General features: G+C 43.9%; 1 long non-coding RNA gene and 1 pseudogene across 2 annotated transcripts; one reads left to right on the forward strand and one right to left on the reverse strand.

Annotated features, from left to right (window-relative positions):
* Positions 1–987: 987 nt before the first annotated feature.
* On the reverse strand, positions 988–13980 carry LOC148212906 (GDSL esterase/lipase At5g03980-like; annotated as a pseudogene).
* Positions 13981–18478: 4498 nt separating this feature from the next.
* On the forward strand, positions 18479–20905 carry LOC148212907 (uncharacterized). 2 transcript variants are annotated; one of them, XR_015789183.1, is made up of 3 exons: positions 18479–19090; positions 19174–19315; positions 20588–20905. It is a non-coding gene; the product is annotated as an uncharacterized LOC148212907 (long non-coding RNA). The 2 variants fall into 2 exon arrangements; XR_015789182.1 differs by having other exon boundaries at positions 18479–19078.
* Positions 20906–22396: the final 1491 nt, after the last annotated feature.

Genomic DNA, 22396 nt, shown 5'->3' on the forward strand with positions numbered 1-22396 from the left:
ATATTGAAAAAAGAAAATTGTTGGAGGAAGAAACATCGAATAAGTATGGAGAAGACAAAATTATTGTAGGAAAAAGTAAAAGAGAGACAAAGTTGTGTAACCATTGAAATTTCGAAAGCTTCGAAATTCTATTATTAATTATAATTAAAGGTGGAGTTTTGTATATTATGTGTTTTAACTCTCTTTTTAAAATTCAATTAAAAAACTTTTTGAAATTGAAAATTTTCAAATTATTATTTAAAATATAATATTCTAATCCTACATGTGTGTTAATAATTTAAGACTATTATTACTTAATCACTCAACAATAAATTCATTTTAAATAAAGATTAACTATTTAATCCAACAATATTGATGTTAGAATTTTGTTTTTTCTTGTCCGGATATACATTGTTAAAAAGGTCAAGATTAATATTGTCAAAAAAATAGAATTGCATGACCTCAACACCCATGAATTCAACGATCATCAAACGTATTTTGTAATAAATTGTTTTGATTGTTTTGAAAACTTTTATACAATTTATTTGACGGTCGTCCCTTATAAACTCATGATCTTCCATCTGGTTTTAATTATTTTAAAATCAAAAAATAATTTCGATTTAATTATATATCGAATGGCAATTTTGTCAAAAGTAAAAGGGCAGAAAATCCCGTAAAAATTGTTGAGCAAAATCTGCTATATTTGGCTTTTATATTTTTGTAGTTTATGTGGTTATCATTATTTTTGTATTTTTTTATTTATTTCCAAGGAAGTCTCTCATTTTTTACTTTGACGTGCACTGTGTATGTTGTTACGACACTCCTAAAATGTTTCTAACGATAAATGTTATCACAAACTCAGTTGGGATAGTTCACAAACGTCATTTGAAATCGAGAAGAGAGATGAAGAAAGAACATGAATACTATGATCAATCGAATAAACACAATACTTGTCTAACTCGCTAATCAACTTAAAAGAAGAAAAATATATTAGAAAACAAAACAAATTTAAACTATGCAATGGAGCTTCGGAAAGATGTTGTGAATGAGCCAATATGCCATGAACTTGTAAGCCTTTTGTGTCAAATGAATTCCATCCCAACTAATTCTTTCATCTGGATTTGGACAAACTGGTACTCCAGGAAGTCCACACATTTGCATTAAGCTGAAATCATAATCACCTCCAATCCCACAACAAGACTTTTGCAAGATGTTTCATCGAACCCTATTAGAGATGGTTCCAATTTATTAGATATATAATATTTTCTACATAAATTAACATATAGTGTAAAACGCACGATAAAGAAACGTACCTAGTAATGAAGCATGTCGTAGAACCCACAAGAGTGCATTATAATAATCACCATATACAATCTTTACATTTCGGTTTTCTTTTCTCAACGATCTAATGGCATGTTTAAGATGCTTATTGTGATAGTTTGCTAAATCATTCAAATCTTTCAAACAGTGAAGCTCATCAGAAGCGGTTGAATCCTTAGTTTGAAATCCAGTGAGATAGATTGGTAGGCAACCTATTGGAAAGTTTCCTGGAACAATAACTCGAGTAGCTCCATGACTTATGACTCTCTGCAAAACACACAATTATGAAAAAGAAGAACAATAAATTTAGGTAGGAAGAAAAAGACAATATACTTCATAACAAAATAAAATAAAATACGATAAAAAAGAAGAAGAATAACATACGGTGACAGCTTCCTTTATAGTTTGAACAACTTGGGCACCATATCTTCAACTTCTTTAATAGTTTTGCCTTGGAATAGAGCATAATTGTAATCATTCCCTCCAATCTCACCAACCAAAAACAAGGCATTCTTTAACTTCTCGGTGCAATCTTTAAGATGGACGTGAAAGCAAGAGATTAATATAAGAAAAAAAATTCGAACATAGAATACGTATACTCAAGGCCGAACTCCGAACTTGGTATGCTGAGCTTGCTCCCCCCCTTTTTCCTCTAACTTTGTGTTGACTCCTGTTTTTGTTTTGCAGCCATGGTTTGCGGATTTGCAAGCAACGTGAAACGCAAGTCCAAGGGCCGAGCCCATGCTCTTGAGGCCGCCCAGAGTTCAGAACCTGCCACTCCTGCTGTGGCAGGGCCAGCCTCGGAAGATCCAGCCCCAGTGATCGAGCTGGAGTCTTCTGGGGGTCCTTCGAGGGAGAAGCGCCCCAGGGGTCAGACCGAGGCGATGGACGTCTCGCCCTTGGGCGAGGAGGTGAGGGAGGAGGTCCCTCTGAAGCGAAGGAGGAAGAAGAAGAAGACCACCTCCCCCTTGGAGGTCGGAGCTCGAGGGGCCTTGCCTGCGAGCTTCGCAGATCGGGTGGACGATCCTGAGGCCAGGATGGACGGGACGTCCGACGTGACAGCACGGTTCAGAGTCGAGCCGTCAAGTTCTGGGGTAAGGGACCAGGTGTCCCGCATCTCGGCTGCAAGTTTGGACCGCTGCCTCAGAAGAGCGTCCAAATTTGTAAGTGACCTGGGGTCCGTCCTGTAGAGGACCATCGACTACGCCGCTGAGGTAAGATTGGTGTCTTCATTTTTGCTCAATTTACCTAACAGGTAGCTCGGTCTAATTTTCTTCTTGGTGTTTTTTCTCAGGCGTTTGTTGCTTCCATTCAATCGGCTCTGGCTGTAAAGGTCGAGCTGGATGGGAGGGAAGTTCTGGCAGCGAGGGAGAAAGAGGAGTCCTCTGCTGCCTTGGAGGCTGCTTCTTCCACCATGAAGGATGAGCTGCTAAAAGCTCACTCTGAGGTGGAAATTTTGAAGGCCGAGGTGGAGGCCAAGGCCGAGCTGCTAAAAAAAGCAGAGGACAGACGCAAGGCCCAGCTCCGAGCTGCCCATGCTATCACCAAGGGCTTGGAGAAGGAAAAGTTCCAACTCCTCAAGAAGAAGGACGACATGCTTCAGGCGCTTGAAGCGAAGGAGGAGGAGCTGAAGCATGCGACTGCCGAGCTGAAGACGGTGAAGGAGCGTCTCAGCAATGGAGCCCTATTGGAGGAATCGTTCAGACAACATCCTGACTTCGATGGATTTGCCAAAGACTTATCTGACGCGGGCTTCAAGTTTCTCATGAAGGGCATTGCTTCCGACATGCCTGACCTTCAGATCGATCTCGGTGGTCTGAAGAAGAGGTATGCTGAGCAGTGGGCGTCTGGGCCTAGCGGCACCCCTGGCCCCCAAGCGTTGGTGGATAAGTATGTCAGAGATCTGGACTCTGACTACTCCGACCTCGAAGAGGATCAGGTCGGCACCGCTCAGGAGGGCGCTCCTCAAGCAAGCTCTTAGGCGATCACCTTTCATGAGGCCTTTCTCTGTCTTTCTTCTCTTCTTTTGTTTGTAAGTGTCAGAGCAGAGCTGCAAGGTCTATAAGCCTTGGCTCTGCTTTCCATTCAATAAAGAGGCTTCTCATTTGTTTTTACTTTGTTGCCTTCTTTCTTCGTTTTTTCTTTATGTTGAAGCCAATTTCACCTCGCGCCTCGTACCTTTGAGGTCGCGCCATTAATTAAAATACTTGAAATTTTGAACTCGAATCGCTGTCTAGTATTCAATGCATTGCACCAACTCTGGACTTTTTAACATCACACCTTTAACTTAAAAACGTTAAAAGGCTAAAACCCTAAGTCCATAACTGTTCTTCATATCGCACCTCGTACCCTCAGGTTCAAAGGCTTGATCATTCTGAACTTTTCACATCGCCCTCTTGCCTTGAAGGTTTGGATTTTAAGTTCACCAACGGTTTTGGAATCGCACCTCGTACCCTTAGGTTTTGGAGGATTGAATTTTAACCGACTGCTGGAATGTGATCGTGTGGGAGTCCGTGGCCCCCATTTAATTTCTGGTCAAACTCGGAATCATGGAATTAAATCATCACGTTTATTCCAATCATAATTCTTTTGAAACAGTTTTTACATATCCATTGAAAACTATTTTGGCATTTCAAGGATAATAACGCTTCAGGTGCTCCGCGTTCCACGGGTGCGCGAGGACGTCTCCTTTCAGATCGGCCAATATGTACGTCCCAGGTCGGACTATTCCCTTGACCACAAATGGCCCCTCCCAGGCCGGGTCAAGGGCACCCACATGGGTTTGGACCTTCCTTAAGACCAGATGTCCGACTTGGAAGGTCCGAGGTCGAACGCGGGCGTTGTAGTGTCTGGCCATTCTGCCCTGATATTCCGTCAGGCGTAGTTGGGTCATTGCTCTTCTTTCTTCCAATAAGTCGAGGTTGAGGAGCAGCTCTTCCTCATTTGCTGTAGGCTCGTAATGTTCTACTCTGTCAGATGGCATGCCGATCTCAACCGGGTTTACAGCTTCGGAGCCAAAGGCCAGGGAGAACGGGGTCTCACCCGTCGATTCTCTTTGGGTGGTCCGGTATGACCATAGAACCTCTGGTAGCTCCTCGGCCCACCTGCCTTTCTTGGAGTCCAGTCTAAGTTTGATGCCTCGCTTGATGATCTTGTTGACTGCCTCCACCTGCCCATTTGCTTGCGGATGTGCGGGAGACGAGCTAAGGTGACTTATGCCAAGCTTGCTGCAAAAGTTTTTGAACTTTGCGTTGTCAAACTGCTTCCCATTATCTGTCACAATGGCCTTCGGTATACCAAAGCAACATATGATATTTGTCCATACAAAGGACGTGACTCTGGATTCCGTTATGTGGGAGAGTGCCTCGGCCTCGGGCCACTTTGTGAAGTAGTCCACAGCAACCACAGCGAACTTGGTCTGGCCTTTGCCCAAAGGGAAAGGACCAATGATATCTACCCCTCACTGTGCGAATGGCCACGGGGCCGAGATGGGGGTGAACAGCTCGGGAGGTTGGTGGATTATGTTTACGTAGCGTTGGCAATTGTCGCAAGCTCTAACGAACTTCTTGGCGTCCTGGCTGAGGGTCGGCCAATAGTATCCTTATCGGATCACTTTGGCTGACAGCGACCGGGCGCCTGAGTGATTGCCGCACACTTCTTCGTGGATTTCTCTGAGGACGTATAGGCCCTCTTCAGGGGTTAGGCATCTCAATAGAGCCAGGGAAAAGCCGCGTCGGTACAACGCTCCACCTCGGACCATGAACCGAGCTGCTTGCCTTGCCAACTTTTTGCGCTCCTTGGGGTCTTGTAGTGAATTGCCCCTAATGAAGTCCACAATCGGGTCCATCCATGAGGGCTCTGGAGCGTCGATCTCTATCAGATCTGGCTCCGAGATCGAGGGATTATCTAAGATCTCGACGGGGACCGACCTGGCCAGGTTGGTCTCGTACGTTTATGCTAACTTGGCCAAGGCGTCAGCATTAGAATTTTCTGCTCGGGGAACCCGGCTTACCTCGTAAGTTCGAAATTGGGCGAGGTACGATCTGACCTTACCCAAATACTTCTCCATTCGGGAGTCCCTGGCTTGGTACTCTTCCGTGATCTGGCTCACAACCAGCTGGGAGTCGCTGAAGATCTTAACACAAGAGGCCCCCAATGCTCTGGCGATTCGTAGACCGACAATAAATGCTTCATACTCAGCCTCGTTATTGGAAGTCCGGAAGCCGAACCTCAAGGCATACTCAAATCGCTCGCCTCCTGGTCCAAGCAAGAGGACCCCGGCCCCGCACCCCTTCTCATTGAAGGATCCGTCGACATAGATTGTCCACGGTAGGTCGGACTCGCCCAGCTCGGAAAGTGGTGTGAGCTTGGCTATGAAGTCTGCCACTACTTGCCCTTTCAACGCAGCTCTGGGTTCGAACTGGATGTCGTACTCACTTAGCTTCATTGCCCACTTCATCAGGCGTCCAGAAGCTTCTGGCTTATGGAAGATGTTTTTTAGGGGCAAGTTAGTGAGCATCACCACAGTATGGGCTTGGAAGTATGGTCTAAGCCGTCGAACCGAGGTGACTAAAGCGAGAGCCAACTTTTCCATCTGAGGGTATTTGGTCTCGGCTTCGGTCATAGCCTTGCTGGTGTAGTAGACCGGGTTTTGCCGCGCTTCCTCTTGCCTGATTAGGGCCGAGCTGACGGCACTGTCAGACACTGCTAAGTACAACTGGAGCTTGTCCCCTGGCAGGGGCTTGGCGAGCAAAGGTGCCAAGCAGAGGTAGCTCTTCAATTGCTGAAATGCTTGTTCGCACTCCGCTATCCATTCAAACGGCCCTTTCTTTCGTAGGACTTTGAAGAAAGGAAGGCACTTATCTGTCGATCTTGAAACAAACCGGTTCAGGGCTGCAATCCTGCCGTTGAGGCACTGAAGCTGTTTCAGCGTTTTGGGTGCCTTCATCTCGAGCACGGCTTTAATCTTTTCGGGGTTGGCCTCGATCCCCCAGTGGTTCACCATGAAGCCAAGGAATTTTCCCGAAGAGACTCCAAAGGCACATTTAGCTGGGTTAAGCTTCATTTGATATGTCCTTAGAACCTCGAAGGCTTCGGTCAGATCGAAAAGATGCGACTTAGACTGCTTACTCTTGACGAGCATGTCGTCCACATACACTTCCATATTCCGGCCGATCTGCTTGGCGAACATTTTGTTCACTATTCTCTAGTAGGTCGCTCCTGCGTTCTTTAAACCGAAGGGCATAACCTTGTAACAGTACAGACTTTGGTCTGTTATGAATGCGGTATGATCTTGATCTGGGACATGCATCTTGATTTGGTTGTACCCAGAGTAGGCGTCCATGAAGGTGAGCAGTTCGTGCCCGGCTGTGGCGTCCACGAGCTGATCAATCCTCGGCAGTGGGAAGCAATCTTTCGGGCATGCCGTATTTAAGTTCGTAAAATCTACGCACATTCTCCACTTTCCGATAGATTTTTTAACTAATACAACATTGGAGAGCCACTCGGGATACGAAATTTCTCTTATGTATTCAGCTTTCAAAAGTTTGTTAACTTCCTCAACAATTACATTACTCCTCTCCTTGTTTATAGGTTTTCTTTTTTGTTTTACAGGTCGGAATGACGGATCTATGCTAAGGTGATGCGTCATAATCTTCGGGTCAATGCCAGGCATGTCCTCATGAGACCACGCAAAGACATCCGAGTTGGATCTGAGGAAGTGGATTAGCTCCTCTCTGTCGGTGGTCCCCAGCTTAGTTCCTATGCTTACCTGTTTCTCGGGACTAAGCAGAGGAAGAAGCTCGAGCTCCTCAGTGGGTGCGGCAAACTCCTTCCTCGGCAGGTCGGCCTCGAACTCGAGCGTCCCATCCCCGCTGGCGAGAGTTTCGAGGGCGCAGACCGATGAGCCTTTGAGTGCGGAGGCACAGCACTCCCTCGAAGTGGTCTGTTCTCCTCGGACCGTGCCCACGCCATTGGGGGTGGAATACTTCGAAACTTGATGAAGTGTCAAGGGAATGGCCCGAAATGAGTGGATGATGGGTCTCCCAAAGATGGCGTTATAAGCCGATCTACCGTCAATCACCACGAACTCAGCCATTTGGGTGACCTGTGTTTGGTCCTGCCCAAATGTGACCGGCAAGTCGATGCAACCCTCTGGGATAACCAATTAGCAGATGCGCCTCCGTCTACCAGCACTCTTCTGACCACCACATGATCAATCAAGGGAGCGATCACAAGTGCATCATTGTGGGGCAGGTGGACCTCCTCCAGGTTTGCACTGTCGAAGGTGATTGGGCAGGTCGGCCTCTGCTCCCTGATGATGCACACCTCGCGCCTGGCTGCACGAGCTAACTCCTTTCTTTTATGTCCGGACTGACCCCCGCTTGGCCCTCCGAAAATGGTATTGATGACCGCAGGTCGGTCAGTGCGCCGGGGCGGCGTCCTCGAACGCTTCCGCTCTTCCTTTTTCTCTGTCGAGCTGGTCCTGGGCTTTCCCACAAATTTCTTGAAGTAGCCATCTTGAATTAGATCCTCAATTTGGCGCTTCAACTCCCAGCAGTCCGACGTGTTGTGGCCGTGCTCCCGATGGAAGCGGCAATACTTGTCCTTGCTGCGCCTCTCCAGGGCTCCCCGAAGCTTCTCAGGACGTTTGAGTAGTTTTTCCATTCCAGACTCCTCGATGTTCGTTAGGATCTCGGAAATTGGAATCGTGGTCGGGGTGAAACGTTCGTAAGGTCGGCTCCTGGTGGGTCCGTTCTCCGCCCTTCGAAACTCAGCTCGGCCACTGGAGAAAGATCCCTTGTCCTTGGACTTGGGATCCGCCTTTTCATCTTTTCCGCTTCTGCCCCGGCCGATCTTTCGTTCTGGTCGGTCGGTTTTGGTTCGGAGGAGCTCCTGTCCATCGATGACTTTCTTCGCCTTCTGCAGCACTTCGACGAAGGTGGCTGGGGCCTCCTCTCCAAGCTTCACCGTGATGGCTTCGTCGGCTAGACCGGTGAGAAAGTAGCACATGGCCGAGTCATCGGAGCAGTGTGCGACCTTCAATTGTTCCTCCTGGAACCTGGTGACATATTCCCGCAGCGTCTCACCTTCCTTTTGCCTGATGGTGGCGAGATGGGTCGTTGTCTTTTTGTCATAGTGTCGAGAAGAGAACTGGGCAAGGAACTCCCTTCTCAGCTGAGAGTAGGTCGAGATCGACCTGGCTGGCAGTCTCCGATACCAAAAACGCGCGCTGCCAGTAAGCGCGATCTGAAAGGCGCGGCATTTGATTGCGTCTAATGTCGCTTGAAAATCCATGAGGCCCTCAAAGAACTCAACATAATCGTTAGGGTCCTTCAACCCATCATAAGGTTTCATAGTAGGAGCTTTGAACTTCGGAGGGATCGGTGCTTCCAAAACGTCCGAGGTGAATGGCGATTCTCCCAGGTCGCCATCGTTCAGTGGACCTTCTTTCTGCTCACACTTGGCCTTTAAGGCCTCAACCTGAGCATCGAGCTTGCCCCTCAGCTGGTCGAACTCCTCCCTTGTGATCACCCCTGCGGGAGTTGCTGGGTTGTGAGAGGATTCAGCCTGCTGGTTGGAGCTCCTGTGTGAGCGGGATGGTGTCTGTCCTTTTCGGAGAGATGAGCCTCTCTTTCTGTTGAGATGCTCATGGAGGTCTCCCCTCTGGCGAGTGTGTCCCTCGCTCTCGTTGTCTTCGGGATGTTCCTCCTCGATTGGGCCGAGGTGGGAACCCCTTTGCTCGCGTATGTCAATGCGCGTCACTCGATTTTCAGATCGGGACCCTGCGCCTGCAGCTAGTATCATTTCGTTATACATTTCCTCCATGGACCGCATTTGTGTGCGCATTGCCTCCATTTCTCTCTGGAGTGCGTCAAAGTTTTCACTTGTTGGAGCCGGGGCTAGACCCCGAGAGCCCTTCTCAATGGTCCCACCTCGGCCACGGGTGGCCTTGGATGTCCTTAGGTGCGCAGGTGGTAGAACAGGCGCGGTGATTCGTGCCGACCTGCGGAGGGGTTCTGTTGCTAGGTCGTCATGACCTTGCCCCTCTACCACTGCTGCTCCGACCTGCCGCTGGTGGGCATCGCTGGCAGCTAGAGTCCTTCGATCTGCCGTATTGGTCGAGTTTGCTGGTTGAACCATTTTCGCTCGCGTGTTGGTTTAACAGAATTGGGATGACTTAGATTGTCGAGTCCCCACAGACGGCGCCAAATGTTTATGCAAGGATATGCACAACAGTGTATTTCTTATTACAGCTCGAACTCGGTCTCCGGACCGATCTGAACACTTGGGCGGACCTGCACAAAAAGGCGAGCACTCCGACGATCAAGTCAGTATAGGTCGGATTCCCAGTGTAGTTCGAGGTCAAAGAATCATCGTACCTGATCGTGGAGTGAGGTCCTCTACATATGGGTGGTAGTCCAGCTAATCTCGCGGCGGTTACACCCGGTAATCTCGGGACCGTCGGTTACACCCAGTAATCTCGGGACCGACGGTTACACCCGATAATCACGCCGCTGACAGTAGCTCACATCGGCCCCCACCGAGCTTCCCGATAGATCGGACCTTGGCCAGGTCCACCTCGGCCCTCATACTTAGCACCTGTCAACGCTAGTGGTGGTGATCTTGGCGGTCCGAGCTGGGCAGGACTCATGAGTCATCTTGGAGCACCAATAGTGGTCCTCCACGTGTCCAGGGTATTCTCTTCCCCAAACACATTTTATAAACTTTAATTTTTCAATAGAGGAAACTTCATAGATTTATGGAAATAAAATTACACATTGGTCAATTTTGGACTATAACATAATTTTGACCTCCTAACAAACAACTAACTTAAAATTGAATTAGTTATAACAGAGAACCATATTTGAAATTCATATACAACAATCAAATTGTTTAAACAAAACAAATCATCTGTGAACATGCTGTGGAATTATAGTTTGGGTGTTCAACAGTGCATCCGACTGGCGGTTGAGCATGTTAGGTTTCTACTATTTCTGTCGGAGATGCACCTGCTGGTCATACAGAGTTTGTATCTATGCACCTAGTATTTGGCTAAGTAAAGCTGGTCGTTCATGGCATGAAACAAATGGCTTACCTCTGACTTCTCGCCCAGCTTCTAATATTTACTGTTGACTTCTTTACACGTGTATGGCTTGGATGTGTTTAGATGGTAGTATAAATACTTGAGGTGTTTTGTCTCATTTCCCATGCTTCTTGAATCATTGAGTTTGACCTGCATGCTCGGAGTTCTCTACGTCAGTTCCTTTTTACTCGCTCTCAAAATTTGCTTTTAATATGTCTAGCTGTAGTGATATGACATATAGTGCGGCGAGCTCGGTATATAGTAGCTCGTCCTTTAGTTACATAATAACAACTTTGCAAGTTGGTTAAGCATAGAACCTTCGGGCAGGTTGGAGCGTGGTGAGGATAGTAGCTCTCCAGGGAATAGACTTGTTGAGCGTCTCAATAGGGAGTTAGGGGAAGACTCCCCCTATGAGAGTGCTCCAACTGGTGAGGCTAGTTTGTATGGGTGAGAGATAGCGACGCCTCTTCAATGGAAAAGGGTTTGGGAGAGAACCAACGAGAAAGATGAGGTGTCGGTCCGAAATGCTTGAGTTCCATCTAGATTCGCTTAGGCCCCAATACAACATCTTACTTATTTAGGCCTTCGTATGCCCGAGGAGAGCGAGACCGAGCATAATCCACCCGTAGGGTGCGTGACTCTGTATATGAAGATGTTTGAATTTGGATTTAGGTTTCCTCTTCACCCTTTTGGTAACGAGTTTATGAGCTAAAGAAACAATGCCCAAGCTCAGCTTGCTCCAAATAGGTGGGGCATTTTGTTCGGTCTTGGGGTATTATGGCAGTTAGAATTTGAGGAGGAGGATGGCCCCATACCTTTAAATACCGACCAACCGCTCGTCTGTTTCAAGGTGAAAAAGGCACCAAGGAGAGGGGACTGATTCTACCTGTGTGCTCGGAAGATCTTGGACACAGTGGTTAAGGGTCATTCATCTGTAAAGAAGTGGAAGGATAAGTGGTTCTACGCTTATGGGGATTAGCTCGCTCTAGACGAGTTAGAAGAGCCATTTTATTAGGTTCCATGTAGATCATCGGGTTAATCTGGCTTTAGTTTTATGTTCGTCCATTTAAACGTGTATTTAACCATTTCTATCTTTCGCAGTATCCCCAAGGCCTATACAAGAGCTCACCGAGCAGAGCACCAAAGCTTAGCTTAACTTTAAGAACCACAGGAATGCACATTAACACGCTAGTGGCAGACAGCCTTCTTTTTGCGGCGGGCTTCGTTGAGTTCCCTTATCACGTTCCAAGTCCTCGATCGCAACCTCCGAGTCCTCGACTAACAGAGCTTGATATGGTCGTTCTGGTCGATCTTCTTTTCTTTGGTGTCTTCTTTTAACTAAGTTTCGTTTTCTTGCAGCGATGGTGTCAGTTTATGTTAACAAAGTGAGGAGAAAGCACCCTGCCTCTAATTCAAAATTGAATGCAAGCCAAGCATCATCGTTACTTCTAATGCTGATAAGTGAGCAGGAGCTCTCAAGATTGAGCCAGGAAGCCGGGGGTGTTGGGTTTTATGCCCTAAACTCGTGGTTAGTAAACATAAAACAGCAAATAGTTATTCAATCAAGTTGTTGTTGGTGTTTCTTTTAGAATTGCATTAACCTAAATCCAATAAACTAACATCCAAAGTTATATCATGTAACTGGAATAGTATATAATAGATATACAGTATATATTTAATATACAACGAATATATTTGATATACAACATATATATTGTTGGGTGTGTTGCCCTAAACTCATAGTTTGTATTTTGTAAAAACAAATGTATATTCGATAAAGTTTTATTCAATAAATTTGTTGTTGAATTCATAGCATTGCATTGTCCAAAATCCAATAAACTAAACATCCGAGGTTATTGTAGTGTACCCGAGACAGTATCTGTACTGGGTATATATTTGATATACCCCTGATATACGAGATATATATTTGATATACCCTTATATACAAATGGATAATGTCCCGTGAATAACCTAAAGGGTCTATAGTATATGGATAAGGCTGGGTACCTTATCCTGGCAACACTATGGATACGGCCCACTCTGTAAAGGCTATAGACGACTCGATCCAGGTCGTTCGTGTGGAGACATGCGAGTGAGGGTATCCTATACAATGAGTTTGTATAAGACCAGACCACGAAATCGCCAATCTTTAGATGTAACACCGTTAACTAATAGATTGTTGTTTCTTAGGATGACCAGACAACTCATTCTCAATCCTGAATGAGTTATGGACTCCTGTCCGTGAGGGCTTGTCCTTTGATCTGTATGGGTGAGAGTGGCCCGAGATGCCGACTCAATATTCCTACCATTTTGGGGACGAGACCGAGTGGGGAGCTGGGAACATAACTTCACAAAATGGAATTCACTCCTCTCCGACTTTAGGGGAGTAGATGAGTGTTCCCTTAAATGCTGACTCCGGGACTTTAACAAGGGGCCCCACCCTCTCATTGGCCCGAGAGGGACTTCCGGTTATTGGTCGGACCATAACCGGGTTGTTCATTAGAGGAGTAGTGGTATTTAAGGAGTAAGATGTAACTCAGGGGTAAAATGGTAATTTGACCCAACTTGAGTTTCGAGCACTCGTGAAGGATTGACTCGTCATTAATGGTGGTATATCGATGGACACGAAAATATTCTGCAGTGAGAAGAGCGCAACTGCAGGTCTTTAGTCGAGTGACCCGTAGTTAACGAATGTTGATTAACTCGGTCAATGAGTTTGACCGATTAATCTCGTATCGTTTGAGTTTCGGATCTGTAGGTCCATTAGGTCCTCTTGCTAGCTCATAATGGGTAAAACGAGGATTAAGTTTTTGGAAGAATTTGAACTGTTCAAATTTCTTAAGGGATTATATGTATATTGATATATTATAATATATAGTTAATTCTAAATTAAAACTATATATTATTAGAGAAATTATTTGAATGAGATTCAAATAAAATTAATATGAATAAGATTCATATTAAGAGTATAGGTTAAAAATAATGTGCATAAGATATACATTCGAACTATAGGTTATACGAGAGAAATGCAATAGAATATGATTCTATTTATGTGATAAATAATTATGGGTCAATTATTTATTTGATATATATACATATTAATTAATTATTAATTAGATTAATAATTAATTAACATTTATTAATTAATATGATTAATTAATTAATTATATATATATATATTAATTATTATATATATAGCGTTTTCCGGTTTTTGGCATTTAGATAGCGTTTTTCTTCTTGATTTGATCATGTAAGGGCCCGATGTTTTGGGCATATTGTTTCTGCATTGAGTCTATAAGTCCGGGTCGCTCGAAAGTTGTTCGTGGCGTCGGATTTGGCAATAAATTGCAGAAAACAGCGAAGAAGATGAAGCAGACTGCGCAGACAGCGTTGTGGCGCTACGAAGCAGCGCCATGGCACTGCAGGGACAGCACACAACGCCACGGCGCTGCACTGTAGCGCTGCGGCGCTGCTGCTGCGGCATTTTGCTGCAGCAGCGCCATGGCGTTGCCCTTAAGCGCCGAGACACTGTCTCGATGTGTTTTTTGACGCGTTTCCGTGGTTCCGATTCGCAGTTCGAGGGCGGTTGCAGACATTTTCTCTTTTTTGTATTATTTAATTTCTTAGGGAAGGTGTTTGCATGGTTCAATATCGAGGTGAATGGAGATAGTATTCATAGTAAGTGGGAGAAGGACGTGTGCCAACACATCCTGCAGTCTCCGCCGTTGGTTTGCACCGTGAGGTTTCATACATGACCTGCGTGTCGTCCTGGAGCGACCATCCCTATATGGAGGGTTCATTGTATGGAATCAAAACCAAGGCAAACTCCAGAAATGGATAAGGGTCTCTTAGGTTTTGCTCCAATATTTTCCTTCCCTACGGCGGGATTATTGCGGTGGATCTCTGAGGTCCGAAAATGACGGGTCACACTTACGGGGAGTTGTTAAGTTAGTTAGCAATTTCCTGACCAAATAAACGATGACTAAAGTTTATAGGAATAAGAGTTATTCTGGTATAAAATTTAGTTGAGAAAGTCTCAATTGAGTGAAGGAGTACCTGTTTGCCCTACGATAGTTGTTGCTCTAAATCACTGAAGCATCGTTGCTAAACAATTTTGTTAGGGTGCTTAATTACTTTTGCTAAAATTTGATTGGGTTTAAAGGTTAATGCATGAAACTGATATAGGTTGTTTTTACTTTCAGCATGTATGCTTCCATTATTGCACTCCTAGTCGCTAAAAAACTTAACGACGAGAATTACAAACAATTGAAATCGAATCTAAACACTATTCTCGTGATAGATGATCTTAGGTTCGTTTTGCAAGAGGATTGTCCTCAAGCTCCTGCGCCTAACGCCACTGTGGCGGTGCGCAACGCCTATGATAGGTGGATCAAGGCCAATGACAAGGCCAAGGTCTACATCCTGGCGAGCATATCTGATGTGCTTGCCAAGAAGCACAAGGACACGGTCACCGCTAAGGAGATCATGGACTCGCTGCAGAGCATGTTTGGACAACCGTCCTCACAGGCTCGACATGAAGCCCTTAAGTTCGTTTACAACTCCCGCATGAAGGAGGGTTCCTCAGTGCAAGAACACGTTCTCAACCTAATGGTCCACTTCAACGTGGTTGAGTCGAACGGGGCCGTCATAGACGAGCAGAGTCAGGTCAGCTTCATTCTGGAATCTCTTCCAAAGAGTTTCCTGTCATTCCGCAGCAATGCGGTTATGAATAAGCTGGAGTACACTCTTACCATGCTCTTAAACGAGCTGCAGACCTACCAGTCTCTTATGAAAAGTAAGGGACAAGAAGGGGAGGCAAACGTTGCCACCTCAAAAAGGTTCAACCGAGGTTCGTCCTCTGGAACCAAGTCTGCGCCCTCTTCTTCTGGAAGTAAGACTTTTAAGAAGAAGTAGGCTGCTGGTAAGGGGTCTAGACCTGACTCCTCTGCTGCTGCTGCCAAGAAAGGTAAGGCCAAACTTGCAGAGAAAGGAAAGTGTTTCCACTGCAATATGGACGGGCATTGGAAGCGCAACTGCCCAAAGTACTTGGCCGAAAAGAAGAAAGCTAACGAAGGTAAATATGATTTACTTGTTTTGCAAACATGTTTCGTGGAGAACGATGACTCCGCCTGGTAAATATGAGGGCTCGTCCTTTGATCTGTATGGGTGAGAGTGGCCCGAGATGCCGACTCAATATTCCTACCATTTTGAGGACGAGACCGAGTGGGGAGCTAGGAACATAAGTTCACAAGAAGGAATTCACTCATCTCCGACTTTAGGGGAGTAGATGAGTGTTCCCTTAAATGCTGACTCCGGGACTTGAACAAGGGGTCACACCCTCTTATTAGCCCGAGAGGGACTTCCGGTTATTGGTCGAACCATAACCGGGTTGTTCATTAGAGGAGCAGTGGTATTTAAGGAGTAAGATGTAACTTAGGGGTAAAACGGTAATTTGACCCAACTTGAGTTACAAGCACTCGTGAAGGATTGCCTCGTCATTAATGGTCGTATATCCATGGACACGAAAACATTCTGCAGTGAGAAGAGTGCAACTGCGTGTCTTTAGTGGAGTGACCCGTAGTTAAGGAATGTTGATTAACTCGGTCAATGAGTTTGACTGAATAATCTCGTATCGTTGGAGCTTCGGATCTGTAGGTCCATTAGATCCCCTTGCTAACTCACAACGGGTAAAACGAGGATCAAGTTTTTGGAAGAATTTGAACTGTTCAAATTTCTTAAAGGATTATATGTATATTGATACATTATAATATATGGTTAATTCTAAATTAAAACTATATATTATGAGAGAAATTATTTGAATGAGATTCAAATAAAATTAATATGAATAAGATTCATATTAAGACTATAGGTTAAAACTAATGTGCATAAGATATACATTCGAACTATAGGTTATACGAGAGAAATGCAATAGAATATGATTATATTTATGTGATAAATAATTAAGGGTTAATTATTTATTTGATATATATACATATTAATTAATTATTAATTTGATTAATAATTAATTAATTATATATATATATTAATTATTAATATTAATGTTAATAATAATATTAATATTAACACTCCCCTGCTTAATTGCAGGGGAGTTGGGAGTTATCCCCACGTCATATCAATTTTTTTGCAGATGTGTTCTGCAATAGAAAAAAGGCCCCAACGAAGAACTCCCTGGAATTCTCTCAATCAAGCTCTCTCCCTCAACTCTCCCTCACATTCCAAACGAAACGCTCCCACAAGCGTGTTCTCGAAACCCAAGAGGATAGCAAGGAAGATTTGGTGGTGCTGTTCGAGTGGAAACTGTTGAAGAAAAGTTGTTCAAAGGTAATGGTTTTCCTCTGTATTTTCATCTTGAATTTTTTGATTTTATTTCCCAAATATCACGAACAACGGTCCGCTTCCGCTCCTGGATTCACATCCCTTCATATATTTGATAGACAATATATATATATATATAGAATAAATATTCATATACAGATGGATAATAATGTTCCAGTAATAACCCAAAGGGTCTATAATATATGGGTAAGGTTCGGTACCTTATCTTGGTAACACTATGGATAGGTCCACTTTGTAATAGTTAGAAATGACTTTGTAAAACAATGAGTTTGTACAACACCAGACTGCTAAATAATTAATCTTTAGCTGTAATTGTTGGATCGATATGACAACCCTAGAGGGGGATGAATAAGGTTTAATGAAACTTTATAAATTTTTACTATGGTAGACCCAACTTAAACAAATAAGTAAACATGTTATGAATAAATAATATCAACACAAATTATTCCATAAATTAGACATATATTTCAAGCATTTTAATTAGTTCTAACGTAAATATTCACAATGAACATGAAGAATAAACTATAGCAATAATAATAATAATAATATAACAATAATATATAATATATTTTTATTTTAAAAATTCAAACTTCCCACTGCCACGTGTCGCCTGACACCTTCTTTCTTTTTTATTTATTTTTTTAATCACCAACGTAACATTTCCTTTTTGTTTTTTCCTTTTAATTTTTTTTTAAATTTAACTTCTCTTCTTGAGTTTCATTTCACTTCTTTCTTTTCCCCTCGTTCTTTTTATTTTGTTCTTTACTTTTCACTTGAATTATCTTTTATTTTTAAATTGAAATTTTCAGTTTGCCATATATTCCTTGTTATTGGTCCAAGTCCACATCATCCACCACATGTATTTTTCTTTCAACTTCTTTTAGTTATGGACTCAAGCTGGTTAGGGCTCGTCCTTTGATTTGTATGGGTGAGAGTGGCCTGAGTAGCTGACTCAATAGTCCTACCATTTTGGACATGAGACCGAGTGGGTAGCTGAGAACATAACTACACAAGATGGAATTCACTCCTTCCCAACTTTAGCGTAAGTAGACAAATGTTTTCTTAAGTGTTGACTCTGAGACTTGAACAAGGGGCCCCACCCTCTCACTGGCCCGAGAGAGACATCCGGTTATTGGTTGGACCATAATCGGATTGTTCATTAAATGATTAGCGATACTTAAGGTACGAGATGTAACAAGCGGACAAGATGCTTTGAAGAACGGGGCCTTACAGAGGTGTATACTTGAAATATCTTCACCTTTGAAATATCCTTGGAGTGGGGAGCTGAGAACATAACTACACAAGATTGAATTCACTTGTAATGCCCCGCGTTCTTGGGTACGTTTATTTTAAGATATCATTAATACCTCTGGATTTTGCCGAAGCTTATAATTTTAATTCTTGGATTTTATAATTTTGGAGTTCTGATGTCGGGTAAATTAGAATTTAGTTTAATTCTATTGGATTAGGATAACTTAAGTTCTCGATCAGTGTAGGAGACGTTTATTTAAATCTTAAATCCATGGTTTTGGGACTCCAAATTTCTACTTACTAGATTATTATTCTTGGCTTTTAGAGTTTAAGTTAATTATGTTATTTTGGATGGTTGTGGGTTTATTTGATTTCTAAAGTGAAATTTTGGGCTTCAATTGAGATTTGGGGATTGGGCTTAGGGTTTTAAAACAAATTAAAAGAAAAATAAAACCCAAAAATTTATCATTTTGTTTTTATTTCTTTTATTTCTTTTCTTTTCTTTTCCTTTCTTCTTCTTCTTCCCCCTTCCTTTAGCCCTAGCCGACCACCATTCCCTCCTCTTGTTGAAATCGGCCAGCCACCCCCACCCACTCTCTTCTTCTTCTTCTCCGGTCGGCATCGAGTTTCTCCGGCGACGAACCACGGCAGCGCGGCGTCCCTCCACAAACAGCACGACGGCGGCGCGACTCCACCCAGCCTCGACGGTGAAAGTCGCGGCGACCTCTCCGTTCCGACGAGTCTTCGACGCTCCACGGCATCATCCTACGAACCCACAAGCATCAGCGCGTCTTTGAACCGGTGGCAGCCCTCAGATCCGCGATTTCAGTTCTCCAGCAGCTCGTGTTGAACAGTTCCAGCGTGGCAGGTACAAAACATGGCGTTCTCCAACGACCAGCGGTGCGTTTTCCCGACCGACGACCTCGAACCCCATGGCCAGCACCCCGAGCAGCAGCAATTCACGACAATTTCTTTGTTTCGACACGTTTTGGCGTTGACCCACAACCGTTCGAAGCTGATTTGCAATACCCACCTCCCTCGGCATCGATTCGGCGTTGACCCACTTCGAGTTCAAGTGGTTTTAGTGTAAGTTAGTAGGTAACGACTCACCTAAACTCGAATTCAATTATATTTAAGTGCCTCTAATTGGTTACTAACCTCGAGATCGTGCTCTTTTGTAGTAGGAAGTGTGCAAAGAGCTTAGGAGCTTTAGGACAAGTGTTGGTAAGTAGCACGGGGGCGGGTGCGAGCGTTGATGCTCGTGCTTAGACCCACGTTTAGCAGCCCGAAAATAGGGGAGAACCCACCTACGCGCGCCTACAGGTGTGGTTAAAAATGAAATTATTGTGGGGATGTTTGTTGTCTGAAATCTGTATGAAGTGTTTGGCATGTCTTATGAGTTTATTAAATCTAGCAATGCTTAATGATTACGGATGTTGGATAATGAGTTCTTGGATGAATTGTATTGGACTTCTGTCGTTTAAACATTATTGACTATGCTCTGTTATGACTGAACTCACTGTGGCGCTGTTGTTAAGAATGGATATGTTGTGAAAACATGTTTGGTTTATTGTTCTGCTATTAGAATGATGTTTATGTTGTGGAAGCATGCTGAATTGTGTTGGTGAGCTGAAAGATGCATTGAAATCATACTAGTGGTAGTGTTGTTAATGAGCGTTGTGGTGGTTGGTGTTATTAGGGAATTAGTACTGGAATCTTGGGTGGAGGCTAGAAATGATATGTGGAGTTTTGGAAGTCATGAAGTGAATAGGTGAGCGTCAAGGCCTCGGGTACAAATGGTCGGGGGCTGATACGTCACTAATTGGGTATCGAGGCCTCGGGTATAAATGGTCGGGGGTCGATACGCCAATATTGGATAAAGATGAGCGTCGAGGCCTCAGGTATAAATGGTCGAGGGTCGATGCGAGGAGTCTTTCGAAAGGAGAACTATTGGGGCCTTGGGTATAAATGGTCAAGGGCTAATAGATTGTAAGACATCGAAGCCTTGGGTACAAATGGTCGAGGGTCGATACACAGTTCAGGCCTTGGCGATAAATGGCAAGGGTCGATACGATTCAAGGAGTTAGACTTGGAGGACTAACAATGTGTGATAGGCTAAGAGTTGCTTGGAGGCCAAGGACCAATACGCCAATAGTTGAAAAGACATCGAGGCCTCGGGTATAAATGGTCGAGGGTCAATGCACTAGTGTCGGGGCTCTGGGTATAAATGGTCAGGGGCCGACACTACCAACAGAATGGTCTTGGAAAGCTTGGATGGATGAGATGAACTTAGAGTTGCTTGAAGTGCTAGGGTGCCATGTGGATTGTAGTTGATTTGTATATGAGTGTGGCTAGCATCGGGTCTTATAGAGCATGTTTAAGGTTGAATGTATAACGTCATTGTAGAGCATGTCTATAGTTGTTCGCATACTGTAATGATAGAGCATGACGATGTATGTTGTCCTTATGGTTTTGAGCATGACGATGTATGTTTTCTTTATGGTTTTTGAGCATGATGTTTGTGTGTGTTTGGTGAGGGCTACTTACGGAGTATATTTGATATACTCACCCCCCCTCTACAATTGCTGTTTTCAGGCGGAAAGTTCATTGGCGACCAGGGCGATGACGTGGAGGAGACATGACAGGAGAGGACCATAGGCTACGTAGTGATATTTGCCTAGTTTAGGATTAGATGGTTTCTGCATGATTGTTTTGGCAATAAACCTTTTTGTTCTAAGTGAATTGAGGGGAGATCCCACCTATTGTTTAAACTTGACTCGGAATAAGTGTTTCTTTCATTTTCTTTCGTTCATTGAAATCGTTTAGTAGGAATAATGGATGTTGCCTGGTGGTGTTGTCCACGGAGGACGCTTGAATGATAGTTTATAGAATTGATGTTTTATTTTTGTTATAGTTTGATGTATCAAATTGAGTTGGAACTATGTTTTATAACTTGTTCACAGGGAATTGTTTATCTCGAATTTAGAAAATGATATTTGACAGGGGAAAATGAATAACGTTACCTAGAATAGTGTAAAAAGTTCCGGGGCGTTACATCACTCCTTCCCAACTTTAGGTTAAGTAGGTGAATGTTTCTTAAGTGCTGACTCTGAGACTTGAACAAGTGGCTCCACCCTCTCACTGGCCCGAGAGAGACATCTGGTTATTGGTTGGACCACAACCGGATTGTTCATTAAAGGATTAGCGATACTTAAGGTACGAGATGTAACAAGCAGACAAGATGCTTTGAAGAACGGGGCCTTACAGAGGTGTATACTTAAAATATCTTCACCTTTGAAATATCCTCAGTTTGTTTTACTTATTTCTTGAGCGATCAGTTGGTCAATCCTTGTGATGTTTTTATTACTTGCTACACAATTGGTGTATACTTGCACAATGTTCTACTGGAAAAGGCGAAGACCCTTGAGGCCACAGTTGGCTCGGCTCTATACAAGTCCAAGAAGCTGAAGGCGAAGCTGAAAGATGCCAAGTTTGTTGAAGAAGGCTTGAAGCAGCTTCTAGAGTTTGATGAGTTTGTCAAAGCATTGTCTGACTTCGTCATGAGAATTGCCCTAGGCCGACTCTGAGGACTGTCCCTGAGCTCGACGTGTCTAAGCTCAAAATTGGGTATGTTGATAGATTGGCTCTTTCAAAGGATGCGACTATGGCCTCTTAGGTGACCGTGTGATCCTTTTATGCTAACTTGGAGTTTGATCTAAAGGAGGAAGAGCTTGCGTTCTTAGATATTAAGGCAGAAGCTCGACCGTCTCTAGAGTTGCGGTCTTCCTAAGAGGGCGACCAGCTTCAAACTACCCAATAGGGCAGTGTGCCGCCTTCTCAAGATCAAACAAGTGCATCCGAGCTTGAAAGTAAATTATAGAACGAGCCTTGAGCTGCTTATGCCTTGGTCTTTTTTCAGCCTTCATGCCGTCTCGATTTTCGATCACCTTACAATGTAACTCCAGGTCAGGGCATATACACCTTGATCCATTAATTTAATGAATGAAGATTTTTGGACTTCCTTTACTTTGTCTTGGCAACAATTTAGCTTATAAATTATTTAAGACATCTTAATTGTTAAAATGCAGAGTCATACCAAGTATAGCAAGGATTTAGATTTAATTAAGAACTTGAGACATGTTAAGAAGTTTTAGCTTTAACAGTTAGAATTTGAGACATCTTACTCTCGATCCTCTGTGTCGGAATGCCCAACTCCACTAGAACCACAGCCTCCAATCCGAAAGCTAGTTCGGATGGAGTTTCACCAGTGGAACCTCTTAGAGTCGTGCAGTACAACCACAATACTTCTGGCAGTTCTTCTGTCCATCTCCCCTTTCGAGCTTAAATGATGTGAATCCTGAAGTGGAAGCAGTAGAAAGCATTCTTGAGTTTCTTTCGAAATTT

This window comes from Momordica charantia (genome assembly GCF_013281855.1).
Source record: "Momordica charantia cultivar OHB3-1 chromosome 2 unlocalized genomic scaffold, Mcharantia_2.0 BLBB01000002.1, whole genome shotgun sequence".
Taxonomy (NCBI): Eukaryota; Viridiplantae; Streptophyta; class Magnoliopsida; order Cucurbitales; family Cucurbitaceae; genus Momordica; species Momordica charantia.